Genomic DNA, 23,393 nt, shown 5'->3' with positions numbered 1-23,393 from the left:
AAAGTCACCGTCACCCTATAGACAATAGACTGCATTCTCCAAAGTTAATACTAAGATGCTGAGAACCACATGACTACCTCCGCAACCAAGAGTACTTGAATAAAGTAGATGGTAAGTTGCATTAAGCTTTATAACCCAGATCATAAAGAGATTATAAACTCGACACCAGTCCAGGTGTTAGTCGGTGGGTTATACAAGAACACGCGCTTCCTACAAACTGGAGGGAGCAGACGTGATGGAGAATGGTGCAAGTCTTAGAGATTTGTTAGACTACTAGGTGTTCCAAAAAAATACTATCCCGAAAGAGATAGTAGAACCACCTCCTGAATTAGTCAAGCGCTTCGGAAAATATCTTAGGACGAAGTTAGCCCTGATCAGAGGCTGCTATCCACGAAACAGCAAAGCGAGTAAGAGAATGATTCTTTCCAATTAGGAATCATACTGTGAAAGCATCTATTAGACGATGACAAAAGTTGAAATTTTCTTTTTCTAAATATCGTCTGGTAGAACCCTCTATCTCACTGACTTTAAGAGTTTCTGTTAGAAACACCTCGAGAGTCAGAAGTGCAGGTCCAATATGCACTAGTTCGAGATAGATGCCACGTAACCAATAGGTGCCAGTATATAGCCAATACCTCCAATGATCCAGAAAACCTCCGAAAGCCAATCAGTAGGAAATACGAATCCGAAGACGACCTGAGCCTTCTAAGAACCAACCCGGAAGACTGCACTCCAGTAAGAGAGAACTTGTGGAACTTTAGAATGGCGATCACACCAAGTGATGATCTAATCATGGAAGTCCATTATGTTCCAACTACTGAAACATTCTATCTTCCCAAGAACCTAGGACCATCAGGGATTCTTGATAAGAATTGGTCCAACCTCCGTCAGACCTCGACTACTTTAGAGATTCCATAATTTCCATCCGAATCTATCCCACGTCTCAACTTGAAAAAGTGATTGTCCAACGTGACTCTCGAAATCCCACTCGTCGAGATCGAAATCAATGAGGGCCCCAAATTCGGGTAGGAACCTATAGAGATCATGGATCGAGAGGTCAAGCGAACAAAGCAAAGTCGTATCCCGATAGTGGAGGTTCGCTGGAACGCCAAGCGAAGACCTGATTTCACTTGGGAGTGCGAGGATCAAATGAAACTTAAACATCCCCATCTCTTTTGCTTAGTTATTTTGTAATAACTTAGTTGCTTAAACTATAATTTCGGGACGAAATTCCCTCTAACGGGGGGATGATGTGACAACCTGAAATTTCCATTTGTATAAACTCCGCAGTCAAGCACGTCAAATAATGGTCAAATTCATCTCAGTACATTTTTGGCCGGTTTTAAGTTCGTTTGGGTGTTTTATATTAATTTTTCCGTCAAACGAACAAATAAATGGAAGTATCCGTTAGGAGTGTTGTGGAACAAGTAAACATTTAACACCTTGACTAGGTGTTTACGGCCAAACAATGGGGTTTGGGCCGTAAACTCCCTTTGACCATGAACTCATGCATATAGCATGAGTTTACCCTTCATTCTTTCATTTCCCCACTTCCTAGTTCAAGAACACCCAAGTTTTCTCTCAACTATCATAGGATCATCTTCCAAATCCTTCAAAAATGTAAGTGTTTCCTTCCTTATTTCGTTCAAATAACACTTTATCTAGTGGTTATACTCGATTTCATCCATGGAAATCTCCTCTTTTCTTAGATCTTCAAGTGTTCTTCAAAACACCAAGAACACCAAGAACACACACTAGTGTTTTTGGCCCTTAAACACTCCTACAAGCTTCCTATAAGTAAGTACACTCCTCCTAACTAGTTGTTTGCTTAGAATACATGTTAAACCCTTGAAGAACATCAAAATCCCCAAGAACATATGTGTTTACGGTTCAAGGAGATCTCCTTAGACCGTAAACACCTTCAAGTGGGTCTTTACTTGCTTAATTAGTTATTTAATGACTAATTAAATACATAAATGTATCATTGCATGCTCAATAGGATCCGCGTGTGTGTTCAAGTCCTCACTTGACACTTAGCATCCTATACCACCCGTTCATCCGAATCACCCACTTCAGGTGAGTTCATACCCCTTAATCAACCTTTTAAATGATTTTTAAATGCTTTTATGGGGGGGAATACAAGTTGAATTGATAAGTTATTATATCAATCACATGTGATTAATAACTGTCAATCAAATAGATTTTTGCATGTTAAACTGTTTTATCCAGCTAAAGGTTTTCATATCTTGTTTTCAAATCTCTTTTAAAGTACCAAAACCTCTTTTTAAATTACCAAGCTTTTATCAAAGTCTTTTAAACTTATATTCTTGATAGATTCATGTCTATATAGATATAGTTATATAAGTAGGGTTTGAAGGACTTAGGACTGATAACCCGCTTTATTTCCTGTTCCTTGTTTGGTTGTGGACTTAGAGCATCTGGTTATTTGTCCGAGTGTCGTTGAAGTCCTAGTTATATATTATGTATATCTGGTTAGATGTTAATACTCTTATTCCAGTTCAACACCTTTGGGTAGCAAAGGCATCTAGATAACCTCTTGAGTAAACTATAATAGGTATAGTTTAGAAACCAACCATAACTTTCATGAAGGAGAACGTAGTTATATCTATATTCTAAGAACTTGTACTTATAGTAAAAAGAAAGGTATATAGAAATCAAAAAACGAGATACATCCTCATGACGCAGATTTCACCGTTGTCGAGTGGTAACCAGAGTCTCCTGGAGGGAGAGCGGGCATTGTGTGTATAGATCTATACGGGACAGACAATCCCACATCCTGACTGCTAGCTACAGTCCCAGCCGACCAAGCCAAGGGGTGATAAATGTCACATTCATTTCGACACCAGCAGGTCGTCGTGTTTACATCCGTCAATCAGTATGGTTACGAGTATCTTTACAATTACCTTATAATTCATGGCTTTAAGGTAATAAGTATTATCATGGTATTTTTCTACATATGAAACCATCATAGTATATTTTCCTAGTTATACACTAGGCCACATTTTAAACCTTTAAACTAACCTACTTAGGATTAAAGGTTACTTTAGATTTCCCAAGGTGTATTGTTCATTTAATACCACCTGGAGTCTGTATTTCATTTACTTTAGACTCCCCAAGGTGTATTGTTCATTTAATACCACCTGGAGTCTGTATTTCATTTACTTTAGACTCCCCGAAGTGTATTGTTCATTTAATACCACCTGGAGTCTGTATTTTACTCCTTTAGACTCCCCGAGGTGTATTGTTCATTTAATACCACATGGAGTCTGTATTTTACTCCTTTAGACTCCCCGAGGTGTATTGTTGTTCATTTAATACCACATGGAGTCTGTATTTTACTCCTTTAGACTCCCCGAGGTGTATTGTCCACTTAATACTACCTGGAGTTGTATTTGTTACTTATAAACATCAACGTCATTGCTGAAGTAAAGCATTATTTTCCCTATTACTTTTACTTGTGATCTTTTCACATATTCATTAAAGTATAAACTATATTTTGATAATGATAATAACTTTTGGGGGAAAATACTCCTTAAACAATAAAACAGTAAGGTCTTGGTAGAAGACTGCTTTTAGTAGGGAAACTCATTCGTTTAAACATAAAACAATCGGGTCTTGGTAGAAGACTACTTTTATTAGAAAATATAGGATTTTCTGGGAGAAATTCTAATACTCTGTAAATTCTAATTGCCATCATTTGTGAGATCATTTTGATGAATAACATGTATTTATATCAATGTCATTAAAATACTTATGAACTCACCAGCATTAAAATGCTGATACTCTCTTTCAAAATAACTTGTATTCTCAGGTCGTCAGTAGACAGGTACACTCCGGAAGCTTTTGTGAAGACAGCCTTGTACCTAGCTGCATTTTATATTATTCTCTGTATTTACTTTTGATGTTGTTGCTAAATGTAGCCTATGTAAAAATTATTACTATTAATGCAATGGTTGTTGTACTTTGATTGCTATACTGCATATGTTGTGATACTTGACATGACGTCCTCCACCCCAGAACGTTTCTGCCGTTCCGGTTTTGGGGTGTGACAGTATACATATCTGCATTCATACTAAAATCAGTGTCACTAGGACATAACAAAAGTATTACGATTGTTGGACAGCACAAGTAGGCTTGGGGACATATAATCAGATCTGGGAGTGATATAGCCTGATCAACTATATCTTTCCGAGAAGTGATTAGCATATGCCTAGGAATGGTTGTGATTTTGCAGCAAGTCTAAAAACTTACCAACACTACTACAATGAAAACTTTAGAACAGAACATAAACTTAAAATACTATAGGAGTATTTTGTGTTACTATAATTACTTATGTGCAAACTAAAAAGGTCTTTATTAGTATGTCAATAGTTGCTGAGTGGATACGCTAAGGTTATATGTGACCAGGGTGTTATAGACTTAGAATCTGTGATCTTTGCTTTACTTCATGTTCCTTGTTTGGTTGTGGACTTAGAGTTAGGGTCACTTATTCGAAGGTCTATCCTGTTTTGGTTACATATGACTGGTATGCACTACGCAAATGTTGGAGTAACTGGTAAGGATCATCTTATAATTATCTTAATTAATACGTCTACTAATTATTTCTTTTACCCCCATTCTCGCCTAGATAACTTGGTTGGATTCAATCTCCCCGTTGAACCGTACTTTCCCAACCACGACAATGGTGGATGGCTCGATGATGAGCCAGAAGAGAATCATGCGATTCCGTTAGACGATGACTTCACAGAGAACTTCCCGGAGGATTCTGACTCCGAGCCATAAGTCAATGATCAACCCCTGGTAGCTCCAATCCCAAATCCTAACCCTCGTCCGGCTTTTCAAGGCCCGACACCTCTGTGGGTGGAAAGTTTGGAGACATGGAGTCAAGAACAGGGTCAACCCATGCCATACAACGGAGACAGAAGCTTCTACAACCTGAGCGAAGGAGGCTCAGCGGACAGAGTCCTGCCTATTCTGGTCCGCAGAGTTGCTCATAACGAAATACAGGATAGGACAGCCCTCAACCGAATCGTGGAAGTTGATGCCAATGCGGGAGTCAATATTGTCCGCATTCGTCGTCTGGAAGATGCTCGTGAGAGAGCTGCGAGAGACCATGAGTCTCTACTGCAAGAACTAGCTGTGACTCGAGCCGAAGTCATAGAACATCGCGTGCGCCAGAGAGTGTATGAGCGACGCCTTCTTGACATGGAGCGTCAGCTGGCTGATTTAAGGGTTCACCCAAGGGGTTCCCGTTGCTAGTAGGAGATGCTCTGCTCATCCTTTCTTTTAATTAAAGGAATAGCCTTCTTAGCTATGCTCTAAGTAGCACTTTTCCCTGTAATTTCCTGTTTATCTTAAGACCTTGAACTTTCAGTCTATTAGGTCTTTATGCTGTCAAAATTTTTCCTATCCTGGTTTGATGTAAGATCTACTTCTAGGTCATTTTCCCGAACTTGTTACATCTGTAATACCAATATTATTGACAGATATCTAATCTCATGGAAATTATCCAAATACTTTCATCTTTCTAGTACTAGATCTCTATTCAATCATACTTTCATCTGTGTTGTTGGGCTATGGAGAGTTAGTCCATGAGTCACTCTCATCATTCTCTCTATTGAATTCTTACCAATATCTTCATCATTGTAATCTTATAGCTTCAAGATGCCTCCGCGTATATCGAACAGGCGCGCTACTCCAATAACTCCGAATCAAACTCCACCTCCTCCTCCTCAATACAACCCAACAACTATTCAAGCTACTGTGAATGCGGCTGTTACGGCAGCCCTAGCATAATTCCCAACTACCGGTACTAGCGGGAGTGGAACGAATGTGCATTCCACCCCAATTGAAGCTCCAGTGCGCTCTAGGGAGTGCTCGTATAAGGACTTCACCAGCTGCAAACCCAGGGCCTTCAATGGCACTGGCGGAATCATTTCCCTCTCGCAATGGTTCGAGAAAACGGAGTCGATCTTTGAGATCTGCTCCTGTCGGGAAGGGAGCAAAGTTAAATTTGCTGCCTGCACCTTCGCGGACCGAGCCCTGACATGGTGGAATAGCCATGTCAAGTCACTAACTCTTATAGTGGCAAATGCTATGGGCTGGGAAGCTCTGAAGGAGCTTATGGTCGAGGAATACTGCCCGAGGGGCGAAGTTCAGAAATTAGAGCAGGAACTCTGGAGCCTAACCATGAAGGGCTCCGACATAGTCTCCTACACTGCCAGATTCAACGATCTGGTAGCGCTATGTCCGGGAATGGTCCCTTCTGAAGCGAAGAAGGTGGAAAGGTATATCTGGGGGTTGGTGCCTCCATTTTAGGGGAATGTCCTAGCTTCCAACCCTACTACCTTCGATAGTGCCAAACGATTGGCACAACGGCTCATTGACCATGGGGTCCGTACCCCGTCAACAACAACAACCCTAGCCACCTCAGAACCCTCCAAAGCCGCTGACAACAAGCAGAAGTTCTGGGATGACAAGATGAAGAACGCTGCACAGAAAGCTGCCAAAAAGCAGCAGGTCGTAGCTGTTCATGCTGCGATAGCACCTACTGCTGCTACGCCGGTGAAGCAGTATGCTGGAAACTTACCGAAGTGCAACAAATGCAGCTTCCACCACAACGGACCCTGCCGGGAAATGCAGTGCTCTAACTGCAACAGGAAGGGGCACACTGCCCGTTTCTGCAAGGCTCCGGCAAGGCCAATCACCCAAGTCCCCGGAGCTGGTGTGGGCCAGGCTTGCTACGGTTGTGGCGAGGCAGGCCACTACAAAAGGAACTGCCCGAAGGCAGGGAATGCCGGTGGAGTAGGAAGAGTTTTGGCTATAGGCCACGAGGAAGCAGTTGCCGACCCTACAGTGGTCACCGGTACGTTTCTCCTCGATAACTCTTATGCATGCATACTGTTTGATAGTGGAGCGGAGAGGAGTTTCGTGAACAAGAAATCTGCTCACTTGCTTAAACAAAAATCACATGCACTTAAAGAACCGTTCACTGTAGAAATGGCTAACGGAAAGACAGAGAGCACTAGCTGCATATATATAGGATGTACACTAACGCTAGATAGCCATTCATTTCCAATCGACCTCATGCCGGTCTCAATTAAAAGTTTCGACGTCATAATTGGAATAGATTGGTTGAGTTCTCATCGTTCCGAAATCATGTGTTACGAAAAGGTTGTTCGCCTTAATCTGCCGTCTAGCGAAACTTTAGTTATCTACGGCGACAAACCCGACACAAACCTTCGTATCATCTCGAGCATTCAAGCCCAAAAGTACTTGCGAAAGGAATGTCGCGCAGTCCTTGCTCATGTTGTCGATGTGAGCCAAGAGACGAAGGACATAAAGAACATCCCAATGGTACGCGACTTTCCCGACCTCTTTCCAGAAGAACTACCAGGATTACCTCCGTAACGTTAAGTCGAGTTCAGAATCGACTTAGTTCCAGGGGCTACCCCAGTAGCCAAATCGCCCTATCGTCTAGCACCAGCTAAGATGCAGGAGCTATCCAGTCAACTTAACGAAATGCTCAGCAAGGGCTTCATTAGACCAAGCTTCTCACCCTGGGGAGCGCCGGTCTTGTTCGTCAAGAAGAAAGACAAATCATTCCGTATGTGCATCGACTACCGAGAACTGAACAAACTGACCGTCAAAAATCGTTACCCTCTGCCTCGCATAGACGACTTGTTCGACCAACTACAAGGGGTGAATTTCTTTTCAAAGATTTACCTGAGATCCGGGTATCACCAGTTACGAGTGTTAGGGGAGGATGTTCCGAAGACAGCCTTCCGAACTCATTATGGACACTACGAGTTTGTAGTGATGTCGTTCAGATTGACCAATACGCCCGCAGTATTCATGGACTTAATAATAGGGTGTGCCGTCCTTACTTGGATCAGTTCGTCATTTTCTTCATCGATGACATACTTATACGAAGTCCTCGAAATGCGAATTTTGGATCCGAAGAGTCGAATTCTTGGGGCACGTGGTTAGCGAAGAGGGAATACACGTGGACCCTTCCAAAATCAAAGCCATTGAGAACTGGTCAGCACCGAAGACGCCTACAGAAATTCGTCAATTTCTAGGCCTCGCTGGCTACTATCGCAGGTTCATTCAGAACTTCTCAAGGATTGCGAAACCGCTTACAACATTGACCCAGAAGGGCGTGGCCTTTGACTGGGAAGAGAAGCAAGAGAAAGCGTTCAAAACGCAAAAGCGAGCCTTATGCACCACACCGATACTGTCCCTCCGCGAAGGGATAGAAGACTTCGTGGTTTTTTTGCGATGCATCCAACCAAGGGCTCGGCTGTGTTCTGATGCAACGAGGTAAGGTCATCGCCTATGCCTCAAGATAACTAAAGACACACGAGGTCAACTATACCACACACGATCTTGAGTTAAGAGCAGTGGTATTTGCTCTGAAGATCTGGAGACACTACCTGTATGGTACAAAAAGCACTATCTTTACAGACCACAAAAGCCTACAACATATATTCGACCAGAAGGAGCTCAACATGAGACAACGACGATGGGTCGAGCTACTCAGTGACTACGAATGCGAAATTCGTTATCATCCCGGTAAGGCCAACGTAGTAGCTGACGCCCTAAGTCGGAAAGAATACTCTGGTCGTAGAGTCAAATCATTGACTATGACTATGCATTCACACTTGTCCACACAAATTAAGGAGGCTCAGCTCGAAGCCTTGAAACCTGAAAATGTGGCGAGTGAATCCCTGAGAGGGATGGATAAAAACTTGGAAGTCAAGGGTGGCGGAGCCTTTTATCTCGTGGATCGGATCTAGACACCGAAACACGGTGGTTTCAGAGACTTGGTCATGACCGAAGCGCACAACACCCGATATTCCGTCCACCCAGGTTCAGATAAGATGTATCTGGATCTTAAAAATTTATACTGGTGGCCTAACATGAAAGCAAAGATTGCTACCTTCATGAGTAAATGCCTTACTTGCGCCAAGGTTAAGGTCGAATACCAGAAACCATCAGGTTTACTTCAGCAACCGGAGATACCTGAATGGAAGTGGGAGCGGATCACGATGGACTTCATAACAAAATTGCCCAAGACAACGGGTGGTCTCGATACCATTTGGGTGATCATAGAAGGGTTAACAAAGTCCCCACACTTCCTGCCTATGAAAGAGACGGACAAGATGGAGAAACTAACAAGAACATACATTAGGGAGATCGTACGAATGCATGGTGTTCCCACATCCATTATCTCTGATAGAGATAGTAGATTCACTTCTAGGTTTTGGCAGTCGCTACAAAGTTCCCTAGGAACAAGGCTGGATATGAGTACAGTCTACCATCCGCAAACCGACGGACAAAGTGAGAGGAATATTCAAACTTTGGAAGATATGTTGCGAGCCTGCGTGATAGACTTTGGGAAGGCATGGGATACTCATTTGCCCCTTGTCGAGTTCTCCTACAACAATAGTTATCACACGAGCATAAAGGCAGCTCCATTTGAAGCCCTCTATGGCCGTAAGTACAGATCCCCCCTGTGCTGGGCTGAGGTGGGCGACACTCAGTTAGCTAAAGGACGAGTTCCTGGCAGCACTCTCACCGGTCCAGAGATCATTCGGGAAACGACAGAGAAGATCGTTCAGATTCGTGAACGATTGAAAGCCTCTAGAGACCGATAGAAAAGCTACATAGACAAGAGAAGGAAACCGTTGGAATTCCAGGTGGGCGACCGTGTTCTATTGAAGGTCTCACCTTGGAAGGTCTTGATACGCTTCGGAAAGCGTGGAAAGCTAAATCCAATATACGTAGGGCCTTTCGAGATTCTCGCTAGAATCGACCCTGTAGCTTACAAACTCAAACTACCTCGCGAACTTAGTAACATACATTCTACTTTCCACGTCTCGAACTTGAAAAAGTGTCCGTCCGACGAGACTCTTGTAATCCCACTCGACGAGATCGAGATCAATGAGAGTCTCAACTTCGTGGAAGAACCAGTAGAGATCATGGACCGAGAGGTCAAGCAAACAAAGCAAAGCCGTATCCCGATAGTGAAGGTTTGCGGGAATGCCAAGCGAGGACCTGAATTCACTTGGGAGCGCGAGGATCAGTTAAAACTGAAATATCCTCATCTTTTTACTTAGTTATTTGTAATTGCTTAATTGCTTAAACTCTAATTTCGGGACGAAATTCTCTCTAACGGGGGGATGATGTGACAACCCGAAATTTCTATCTTGTACAGTTATTCAATTCAATCAAAGTCAGACTCGTTTCTGCTATCATTTATCATTGTTTAGGGTCTGTTTGAGTGTTCCGAGTCTTGTACATTCAAGGTTAGGGTATAGGAATGAGTTCTCAAAGTTCATAGTATCAAACTCGGGCCAAACACTCCAACATGAGGAGTGTACGTCGTACACATGGGTGTACGGCCGTACACCCATCCATGGCCGTGAACCCTTCCCTATAAAGGTGATACTTAGCCTTCATTAAACTCTTTTCACACTCCTAAACCATGAACTCGGATTTCTCTCTCAACTATCTTCAACTTCCATCATCTAGATCTTCAAAAATGTAAGAACTCCTTCCATTTCTTTGTGATTATCCTTCTTGATCTTGAATCACCCTTTGATTTCATCCATGAAATTACTCTTTTTGGGTAGATCTTCAAGTGTTCTTCACTTTCACCAAGAACACCAAGAACACCTACTAGTTCTTTGTGGTCGTGAAATACTCATCAAGCCTCCAAATTGGTGAGTAACTGCTTCCTATGCTTGTTACCTACTAGAATCACTTGATATTCACCTTAAATAATCATCTAATGCATGAACACAAAGAGTGTACGGCCGTACACCCTTCATATGGCCGTACACCCCTTGTTTAGTGCATATCTAGGCCTTCAAACCATGTTATGTCCCCACATTAGATCATGGACACTTAGAGGATGCTAGATAGGGCCGTAAAACACCTTCTTGGCATGTTCTGCAAGGAGTGTACGGCCGTACACTCCAAGCCCGTACACCCAGGTGACCGTACACACAATTGGCCGTACACACCTTGGCCGTACACACTCATGTGTGGCCTTAAACCCCCTTTTATGCAATCCTTTGTACTTGTAACACTTCAATCTAAGTGTTTCCTAAGTCCTAAGGTGTTTTCCTTACATGATTAGTTGTATAAACACTAATTATATACATATATGTGTCATTATATGCTAAATAGGATCCGTGTGTGTTCGAGTCTTCACTTGACACTTAGCATCCTACAACCGATCTTTCATTCGTATCAGTCACTGCAGGTGAGTTCATACCCCTTAAACTTATCTTTTAAATGATTTTAAATGCTTTTATGGGGGGGGGATACAAGTAGAAACATTATAGTTATTATATCAATCACATGTGATTAATAACTATCAAACAAATGGATTTCTTATACTTCAAACTGTGTTTTCAAACAAATTGCTTCAAATCGTTTTTACAAACTCTTTTATATGCAAACCTCCTTATTAAACTCTTTTAAACTTATATATTGTCAAAATCATGTCTATATAGATATAGTTATATAAGTAGGATTGAAAGGGCTTATGAGTGATAACTCGCCTTATTTCCTGTTCCTTGTTTGGTTGTGGACTCAGGGTACCGGTTGTTTATCCGAATGTCGTTTTAATCTTAGTTATATATTATGTATATGTATATAGATATAAAAGTTCTTAGTTCAGTTCAATACCTTTGGGTGGCAAAGGTGTACACACATGTTCATTCATACAAACAACATTGCTAGTAAACTATAATAGGTATAGTTTAGTAAGTCACTATTTACTACTTCTAGAATAATGAAACATACAAGAGTCAGTTCATACATGAGTCAGTTCAAACATACTATAATGAGAAACAATACATACTATAACGAGAAACAGTACATACTATAACGAGAAACAATACTCACTATAAAGAGAAACAGATAGAACATACTACACACTAGACAGAGAGAACATGCACTACACTAGAACATACTATACAAATACAAGAATACTATAACATTAATGTGAGATACTACTTCATGGCGCGACAATATACTGATGTGTCACGTTTTGTACCCAGAGTCTCCTGGAGGGAGAGCGTGAATTTGTGTATAGATCTATACAGGATTGACCATCCCACACCTTTCTGCTAGCTACAGTGGGACCTGCAGGTTTACGGGTGACGAATGTCATATCATTTTCGACGTCTCGAACGTCGTGTTATACTAGTCAATCAAGTATGGTTACAATCTTATCACATTTTACCTTAATTAAACAAACAGGTTTAAGGTAGTTAGTACATTGGTAGTTACTTAGATAAAACTACAGTACATCTTTATTTTCCCATTTCATTCACATTGTAATCTTCTCACATAAACGGTAATGAAAACTATATTTTGGTAATGATAGTCATACTTTGGGAAAACACGCACATTTACAAAAGAACAAACATAAAGAAAAGTTGGGTCTTGGTAGAAGACTACTTTAGTAGAAAATATAGGATTTTCTAGGAATTTTACAAACACTTACATTAAACACTTACAAACTTTTACCTCAAACATTTAGAAAAACGTTCTTCAAACTTATACAAACAATGACACTAATATACTTATGAACTCACCAGCTTTAATGCTGATCTACGCTTTCAAAATAACTTGTATTCTCAGGTCACTAGTAGACAGGTACCGATGACCAGGTTTTGAGAAGATGGAGCACATTCAAGACTCATCTCTTATTTTGATTCATATTTTTGGTGTCTTATAAACTATACAGAACACACTTGTATTAAATTATATTATTAATGCAATGGATGATGTTGTTGCTTGTTTTACTATTATGCATTGTTGTGATACTATACATGACGTCCTCCGCCCCCGAACGTTTCCGCCGTTCCGGTTTGGGGGTGTGACATGTAAGGTTTGTCACCTTAGACTGACTTAGTCTAGTTGTAGCGAACAGCTCAGGTGTGGGGTGTCACCCCGTATAGATCTATACACAAACTCTCGCTATCCCTCCAGGAGACTCTGGTTATAACTACATGCTACGATTGTGGGCGGCGGTGATGGTGGGTGGTGGCGGCGGCGGTAGTGGTGGGTGGTGGTAGTGGTGGTCGGTGGCAGTGGCGGCAACATCGGCGGTGGTAGTGGTTATGGCGGCAACATCGGCGGCGGTGATCGGTGGGGCGGCAACGGTGGTGGTGATGGTGGTAGTGGTGGTAGCGGCGGTGGTGGTGGTGGTCAGTGATAGTGGTGGTAGTGGTGGTGGGTTTTCTGATAAGTACAAAGGGTATTTTTTTAATCTGCCACTTTCCTTGATGAGATGAAATGTTTTCCATCCAACTTTGGAAGGAATTCACTTTCCTCCATATGGTGGAAAGTTTATTTCATTTAGGAATCCTTTTCCCTCCTCCAAGTCCAACCAAACGCATGAATTCGAGGGAATTGGAATCCTTTTCCCTCGAATTCCATTCCTTTCCTGCCAACCAAACGCACTCTTACTGCTCTTATCATCCTAGAATTCTATTTAAGATTCCGTCACATTATTTTTAGTTTATGATAATTATTTATTTATTTGCTAATATTATTAATTAATTAAATTTATATATCAACTTTAAATGAAAAAGGCTAAAAAATGAGAATTGTCTTGATTGTGTTCTAATGGAGATTTACAAGACAAGATCGCGAACCTATAAATAAATTTATAAATGATTTGAACAGAATTTGAGGTCACAAAAACCCAAATCAAAGGATGAAGAAGATAAAGTAATAAAACATTTATAAAAAAAAAAAGAAAAAACATTAACTTTAGTCTTAATGCTTACGAGCACAATTAGATTTTTAAGGCACTTTGTCCACTGTCTTAATTCCAAATCCTCAAAGCATGAACTAGCATACAAAGATAATAGAGATCCAGGCTTCATGTAATTTTGGCCCAAAAGAATGCGGCCTATTTAAGGATACCTGAGGTATCTTTTCTAAAACACCTTATACTTTTTTAAAACCCTTAACTTTTCTTTCTCTCGTCGTATAGCCGCTCCAACCCTCACCAGTCTTCTTTCGTTCTTTTCTGTGGGAGATGCTATCGAGAGCTTCCATATTTTCCGGTCGACCTTGATCGAAGCCACCTGCTGCCCCCATATCCAACGCCGACACATGTTATCTCCATCTGCAACACAGGTATGCTTCTGTTTTTTCATTACCTCTGATAGGAGCTTGATCGGAGCTCTATAATCTGTTAGATCTTTTCGGCAATTGCAATTAGCGGTGTGCAATTGCAAACTTTTGAAAGTAATTTCATTCCTCTGCTGTTTTCTTCTTCTATTACCAATATCTTAGATTTCTGTTTCTATTACCTCTGCAATTAGGTTCCCACGGTATGGCATTGTGTCTGATTTCATACCTAATAGCATCTTTGTGTTGGTTTTATTTGAAATTGTTTGTATACAGAATGGTTTTATTTGATACCTAATATCCGGATACGTGTTTGTTCTGTTTAATCGATGCTATAATCATAAAATATGGTTTTGTATATCTACACCGACCTTTACCCCATTCATGATTTAATTGCTTTCAAGGGGAAGATATATACTGCACAATCTGTTAGGTTTTCCATGCCCAAACTTAATGATGCCCTGATTTTATCGAACAAAATATAACTGTAAAACAAAAAAAAACTATTCTCATATTTAAAAATATCATATCCATCAAAATGATAATCCTAAATACACTACACATACATAGAGGCATAACAAAATAGGCTTCAAATACAAAAAAAAAATTAGGTAAGATGATGTTGGGAAAATCTAATATCGAGTAGATTAAATATTTAAATGTTTTTGTTTAATTAACCTTGTGGTACAATGATGAAACAAAAGTACATGACATCTGAAGGTGCCAAAACTATAAAAATAGAGACCACATTAGCACCTGAGCAACTAAAACACCAACAAAAAGCTAAACAAAAATGAACTAAGAGATTTGAGAAAACCAAAACCGACCAGCACCAATTATGACAATGGACTTATAGGAAAATCACTGTTGCTATACCACTTATTACAATGAACTTTATAAGAACATAATAGACTAAAAAAATCAGGAAACCTCACTTTATTGATTTTTGACTAAATATGAATGCATCCACATTAAAGCCTTGATATTAACATCAGCCACACCATAACCTGTGTTTTTTCGTTTTTCAAACATGATAATACATACCACAATCATTATTGCAACTTAAAGCATTTGTAGTGAGAGCTTCTAAGTAAGCATCCCCAAATATGTAGTGCTTAATTATAACGATCAATTTACACCAAAAGAAACTCCAATCAATGAAACAAAATCAAAAAGTATCTTCAACTTATGTGAAAATAAAATGATTAAATTCCTAAAACCCAATTGCAAAAACTCTAAGGCAGCAGGAAAGTATACAAGCTATTTTACAAACTAGAGCACCAAAATCTCCACCTCAACCGATCTGACATTAACTTTCAAATATAACACTCTTAACTTTTTTTTTTGTTTAATTATGAGAGCAATCAGCAAAAATCATTTAAATACTGAAACAGACTGACACAAATTACTCCAATGAATACTTAACTGAGAAAGGTTGAGAGGCCGAGGCTTCCAAATTCTTGTGAGCTCATGCGAGAGACAATGATATACGAGAGTAAAGTGAGATCCTTGAGAGTTGAGATTTTACGCATCTAAAATCATCCTATGTCGTCACAACTTCTCAATTGTCTAAGATCGGTACATCATCTCACGTCTTGAAGCGAGATTATTGGAGAAATTTGATGGGGGTCAAGGATTATAAGGGAAAGCTATTATTAGGCATGTGTTGTTACTTAGGAGAAAGTTATTGGCAAAAATCATCCTCCGTATTTGTTGCTTCATTTTCTCCAGAGCGCCATTGATCGGAATGCCTCGTCATAGAACTAACGCACGTTGTTGCTGCACCGTTTTCATTCGGACCGTACTTGCTTGGATTAAGAGGCTCAAATAACATATATCTATAACATGCCTAGAAAATCTGATGCACCATAAAAATCTGCTGTCGTGGGCCATGACCCAGCTCACCCTGGGCCATGGCGGGCCATGGCCGGCCCTGGTTCATGGATTAGATAAAGTGAGGCTATGTGAAATGAAACTCTATCCAAACCCTAAATTGGTGTTACTCGAGACCTAGAGTTTTTCGGAACCAAATTTCAGACGTCTCGGATTTGTGACTTCTGGTGAAAATCTTTATTTGATAGATATTACAGTTTCAGAACATCCGTTCAAGATTCATGAAATAGATATTGACAAAATGAAATGGGTGTCACGTGAAAAAAATAAAGGAAAAGAATATTCCTTCTTTCTTTACGATTTTAAGTTATGTGATGACCACTTACAATATGGGCAATATGTTTTTAATGGTGAGAATGGAAAGGGTGTGCCGGCTAAAGCAACAAGCATGTGGTATTTCTTCTTTGATTGTTTAAATGTTGATCGCATACATGAGTGATTTATTTGTTACAACATTTATCTTTTAATACATAATAGACACATATCTTAAGACTTGATTCTTAAACGTGAGTGAATTGCGAGCATAGCACATCAGTTCTCACTCGATTTCATCAAGTTTTTTTTTGCAGGTTTTGGATGAAAAACGCGTTTATAACGGATCTTCTTCGTCAATTTGGGGGATAGTGAATCGTTTTCGACCGAAAACCCAACGTTTGCGGCCGAAAACCCAAATTTAATGAGTTTTTGATTTTCGATGAAGCCTTTTCGGCCGAAAACGCAAAAAATTGAAAGTTTTGATCTTTGGTGAAATGATTTCGGCCGAAAACCCGTATCTAACCGAAAATTGGACCAAATCAAATTGAATTTCCATTTTGAGCAAAATAAATTTAATTTTGACTAATTTCACTGCATCATTCAAGCCTGTTCTAACTATAATCGAAATCAATGTTTTGGGAAAATTTAATCTTATTTGTTTAAATTTTTGATTTTCTCACTTGGCTCGTTTGATGCAGACAAATGACAGATTTGAAATTCTCTGACAGTCACAACATTGCTGCATGCCTGTCTGATCCACCTCTAAGCCATTAAGAGTTTAAATCTATGGTTCATGGGTTAAACAATTGTAGGCTCACTCATGCAATTCGAACAAATCCTGTCATCTACAAAAGTTTAGTGGGTGAATTTTGGGATAAGGCTTCCATCAACAAAGAAGGAGCAGATGGAGAAGGCACTGTGGAATCAATTGTTAAAGGGAGAAAAGTTATTGTGTCCGAACAAACCATGCGAGAAGTTCTTCAATTTGGGGATCAGCCAGGTTCCCCAACTGAAATTCCTATTGATCAGATAAGGGAGGTTCTTGAAAGAATGGGATATGAAGGAAATTTTCCTTCAACAATAAAGAAGCTACTTCCTCCTTACTGGCGCTTTCTTGCCCACTCTTTCGTTATATGCATCTCAGGCAGAAAAGGAGGAGCGGATGAGATCTCTCTATCATATACCAATGCCATTGTTGCTCTGATCATGGACTTGGACTTAAATTTTTCAAAGCTTGTATTAAATGAGATGAAGAGCAACATACAATGGAAGAAAAATGATGTATTCTTAATGTACCCAAGGTTTCTTCAAATGATCTTTGATGCTCAATATCCAGATTTGGAAAGAAAAGGTGAAACTTTGGAATTGAAATCCTTGGGTCCAAACACTTTCGGTTTAATGAAGCAGAATCGCAAGGGCTCAAAGGTTGTTTTTAGGGGAACAAGCCCTTTGGTAAAGTTTGGTAGATTTGCTGAGATAGAAGAAGCTTCTGAATCAGAAGATGGTTCAGATGATGAATATGAGGATGTTTCCGTTTATGAGCCTGAAGTTGTTCCTGCTGTCACTTCCCCAGTAGCAATTGTGGTAGAGGAACATGCGCCTGGTCTTAATGTTGTTGATGATTATGATGATGATGATGATGTTGATGTTGATAATGTTGATAAGGATGAAGGAAAAGGGGTTGATGAAGGAGATGATGCAATGAGTTTCAATGATGAAGATTTCACGTTTGATTTTGAGCTCAGTAATGATGACACTAGTTCGTTCTTTGATTTTGATAATGTCAATGACGTTGTGAGTGCTCCAACTGAGACTGAGGGAGACTCCAACATTCTCAAGCTGCCGTCTAAATCACCCGCTCAGATGGCTGAAGTCATTGCTTAACTGGATTCAACTACGAGGATTCCTCCCCGAGCAGTTTCTCCAATTATTACTCCATCTGACCGTGATCTGGGTGAGACTCAAGCCTCTCAGCCGCCTTTAAAACGAAGACGTGCTGATCCCAGGCCGGGAGTGCTTATAAGGGAACAAGCTCAAACTGTTCAACAACCAATCACAACCAATGAAGATCCAACCATTTTTGAGCTCAAGGAGGAAATTGGAGTTCTAAATCAAAAGCTTATTAAGCAAGACGTACTGATTGGAACTATGGATATTAGAATTTCCGAGCTTGAGAGAGAAAATGCTCAAAAGTCAAGGAAGATTTCTGATCTGCAACGTAATCTTCGTGCTCTCTCAACTGGATACTTTTATTTGAAAAACAAATTAATCAGTGAATTTGGCGATAAGTTCAAAACATCTGTAACTGAGCCTACTGAAGTCAATACATCTCCAAGTGTACCTGCTCCAGCTTCACAAGATGTTACTCACCAAACCAGTGGAACTCGTATTGTTGACCGTTTTGATAAAGAACCTACTTCAGCTGATCCCAGAGTAATTTTGAAACAAGCTCAGAGGCAAGTCAAATCTCAAGGAAAAGTAAAATTGCTCTTCATGAAAAATTCTGATCAAAACATTCGTGGAGATCGTCCGCAATTGAGTGTCACTGAGCCTGGCAAAAAGAGGTTCAAAACCAAGTACAAAGATCGGTCGGGAATAAAGGTGTGGGGATTTCACGACACGAAGAACATCTGGTTAGTTAAAAGGAACAGTGGAAATGTGGAGTATTATAAACATCAAAATGATTTTTGCTCTTGGACTAAAGTAGATCTTACAGAACTTTCTGATGCTCCTTTCCACAACCCATCGAATGATCCTCGAGGGACTGATTTTAAGCTCTTCTTGGAGAACCAAGTGAAGAGAAAGTTCGATGGGATGAAGACTGCAGATTCTTTTGTCAAGAAAGTCAAGGACGTATTTGATCCCAACACCAACCGAACCATAAAGAATGTGATGTGGCGTCCCACTAAGCAGATGGAGCAAATTCCTATTATTCAGCAGTCACCTGACGGTTCTCTGCTTAATATGGAATATTGGGTTTTTGATGAGGCCACAACCACTGCCTTCATCAAGCTCCCGACTGGGGTTATTCGTCTTCTTGAAGCGAAGGATCTCCTGAAGTTTGGTGAGCGTGATATTCGTACTTTGGCGAGACATCAAATTGTGGTCAACAATGATATTCTGGAGATCGCTGCTAAAGAATTCACTGGAATGGTTAATTAGACCGTAAACACCTTCAAGTGGGTCTTTACTTGCTTAATTAGTTATTTAATGACTAATTAAATACATAAATGTATCATTGCATGCTCAATAGGATCCGCGTGTGTGTTCAAGTCCTCACTTGACACTTAGCATCCTATACCACCCGTTCATCCGAATCACCCACTTCAGGTGAGTTCATACCCCTTAATCAACCTTTTAAATGATTTTTAAATGCTTTTATGGGGGGGGGGGGAATACAAGTTGAATTGATAAGTTATTATATCAATCACATGTGATTAATAACTGTCAATCACATAGATTTTTGCATGTTAAACTGTTTTATCCAGCTAAAGGTTTTCATATCTTGTTTTCAAATCTCTTTTAAAGTACCAAAACCTCTTTTTAAATTACCAAGCTTTTATCAAAGTCTTTTAAACTTATATTCTTGATAGATTCATGTCTATATAGATATAGTTATATAAGTAGGGTTTGAAGGACTTAGGACTGATAACCCGCTTTATTTCCTGTTCCTTGTTTGGTTGTGGACTTAGAGCATCCGGTTATTTGTCCGAGTGTCGTTGAAGTCCTAGTTATATATTATGTATATCTGGTTAGATGTTAATACTCTTATTCCAGTTCAACACCTTTGGGTAGCAAAGGCATCTAGATAACCTCTTGAGTAAACTATAATAGGTATAGTTTAGAAACCAACCATAACTTTCATGAAGGAGAACTTAGTTATATCTATATTCTAAGAACTTGTACTTATAGTAAAAAGAAAGGTATATAGAAATCAAAACACGAGATACATCCTCATGACGCAGATTTCACCGTTGTCGAGTGGTAACCAGAGTCTCCTGGAGGGAGAGCGGGCATTATGTGTATAGATCTATACGGGACAGACAATCCCACATCCTGACTGCTAGCTACAGTCCCAGCCGACCAAGCCAAGGGGTGATAAATGTCACATTCATTTCGACACCAGCAGGTCGTCGTGTTTACATCCGTCAATCAGTATGGTTACGAGTATCTTTACAATTACCTTATAATTCATGGCTTTAAGGTAATAAGTATTATCATGGTATTTTTCTACATATGAAACCATCATAGTATATTTTCCTAGTTATACACTAGGCCACATTTTAAACCTTTAAACTAACCTACTTAGGATTAAAGGTTACTTTAGATTTCCCAAGGTGTATTGTTCATTTAATACCACCTGGAGTCTGTATTTCATTTACTTTAGACTCCCCAAGGTGTATTGTTCATTTAATACCACCTGGAGTCTGTATTTCATTTACTTTAGACTCCCCGAGGTGTATTGTTCATTTAATACCACCTGGAGTCTGTATTTTACTCCTTTAGACTCCCCGAGGTGTATTGTTCATTTAATACCACATGGAGTCTGTATTTTACTCCTTTAGACTCCCCGAGGTGTATTGTTGTTCATTTAATACCACATGGAGTCTGTATTTTACTCCTTTAGACTCCCCGAGGTGTATTGTCCACTTAATACTAACTGGAGTTGTATTTGTTACTTATAAACATCAACGTCATTGCTGAAGTAAAGCATTATTTTCCCTATTACTTTTACTTGTGATCTTTTCACATATTCTATAAAGTATAAACTATATTTTGATAATGATAATAACTTTTGGGGGAAAATACTCCTTAAACAATAAAACAGTAAGGTCTTGGTAGAAGACTGCTTTTAGTAGGGAAACTCATTCGTTTAAACATAAAACAATCGGGTCTTGGTAGAAGACTACTTTTATTAGAAAATATAGGATTTTCTGGGAGAAATTCTAATACTCTGTAAATTCTAATTGCCATCATTTGTGAGATCATTTTGATGAATAACATGTATTTATATCAATGTCATTAAAATACTTATGAACTCACCAGCATTAAAATGCTGATACTCTCTTTCAAAATAACTTGTATTCTCAGGTCGTCAGTAGACAGGTACACTCCGGAAGCTTTTGTGAAGACAGCCTTGTACCTAGCTGCATTTTATATTATTCTATGTATTTACTTTTGATGTTGTTGCTAAATGTAGCCTATGTAAAAATTATTACTATTAATGCAATGGTTGTTGTACTTTGATTGCTATACTGCATATGTTGTGATACTTGACATGACGTCCTCCACCCCAGAACGTTTCTGCCGTTCCGGTTTTGGGGTGTGACAGTATACATATCTGCATTCATACTAAAATCAGTGTCAGTAGGACATAACAAAAGTATTACGATTGTTGGACAGCACAAGTAGGCTTGGGGACATATAATCAGATCTGGGAGTGATATAGCCTGATCAACTATATCTTTCCGAGAAGTGATTAGCATGTGCCTAGGAATGGTTGTGATGTTGCAGCAAGTCTAAAAACTTACCAACACTACTACAATGAAAACATTAGAACAGAACATAAACTTAAAATACTATAGGAGTATTTTGTGTTACTATAATTACTTATGTGCAAACTAAAAAGGTCTTTATTAGTATGTCAATAGTTGCTGAGTGGATACGCTAAGGTTATATGTGACTAGGGTGTTATAGACTTAGAATCTGTGATCTTTGCTTTACTTCCTGTTCCTTGTTTGGTTGTGGACTTAGAGTTAGGGTCACTTATTCGAAGGTCTATCCTGTTTTGGTTACATATGACTGGTATTCACTACGCAAATGTTGGAGTAACTGGTAAGGATCATCTTATAATTATCTTAATTAATACGTCTACTAATTATTTCTTTTACCCCCATTCTCGCGTAGATAACTTGGTTGGATTCAATCTCCCCGTTGAACCGTACTTTCCCAACCACGACAATGGTGGATGGCTCGATGATGAGCCAGAAGAGAATCATGCGATTCCGTTAGACGATGACTTCACAGAGAACTTCCCGGAGGATTCTGACTCCGAGCCATAAGTCAATGATCAACCCCTGGTAGCTCCAATCCCAAATCCTAACCCTCGTCCGGCTTTTCAAGGCCCGACACCTCTGTGGGTGGAAAGTTTGGAGACATGGAGTCAAGAACAGGGTCAACCCATGCCATACAACGGAGACAGAAGCTTCTACAACCTGAGCGAAGGAGGCTCAGCGGACAGAGTCCTGCCTATTCTGGTCCGCAGAGTTGCTCATAACGAAATACAGGATAGGACAGCCCTCAACCGAATCGTGGAAGTTGATGCCAATGCGGGAGTCAATATTGTCCGCATTCGTCGTCTGGAAGATGCTCGTGAGAGATCTGCGAGAGACCATGAGTCTCTACTGCAAGAACTAGCAGTGACTCGAGCCGAAGTCATAGAACATCGCGTGCGCCAGAGAGTGTATGAGCGACGCCTTCTTGACATGGAGCGTCAGCTGGCTGATTTAAGGGTTCACCCAAGGGGTTCCCGTTGCTAGTAGGAGATGCTCTGCTCATCCTTTCTTTTAATTAAAGGAATAGCCTTCTTAGCTATGCTCTAAGTAGCACTTTTCCCTGTAATTTCCTGTTTATCTTAAGACCTTGAACTTTCAGTCTATTAGGTCTTTATGCTGTCAAAATTTTTCCTATCCTGGTTTGATGTAAGATCTACTTCTAGGTCATTTTCCCGAACTTGTTACATCTGTAATACCAATATTATTGACAGATATCTAATCTCATGGAAATTATCCAAATACTTTCATCTTTCTAGTACTAGATCTCTATTCAATCATACTTTCATCTGTGTTGTTGGGCTATGGAGAGTTAGTCCATGAGTCACTCTCATCATTCTCTCTATTGAATTCTTACCAATATCTTCATCATTGTAATCTTATAGCTTCAAGATGCCTCCGCGTAGATCGAACAGGCGCGCTACTCCAATAACTCCGAATCAAACTCCACCTCCTCCTCCTCAATACAACCCAACAACTATTCAAGCTGCTGTGAATGCGGCTGTTACG

The sequence above is a fragment of the Lactuca virosa genome, chromosome 4 (genome assembly GCF_052849685.1).
Source record: "Lactuca virosa cultivar CGN04683 chromosome 4, Lactuca_virosa_CGN04683_v6, whole genome shotgun sequence".
Lineage (NCBI taxonomy): Eukaryota > Viridiplantae > Streptophyta > Magnoliopsida > Asterales > Asteraceae > Lactuca > Lactuca virosa.
This window is presented reverse-complemented; position numbering follows the sequence as displayed.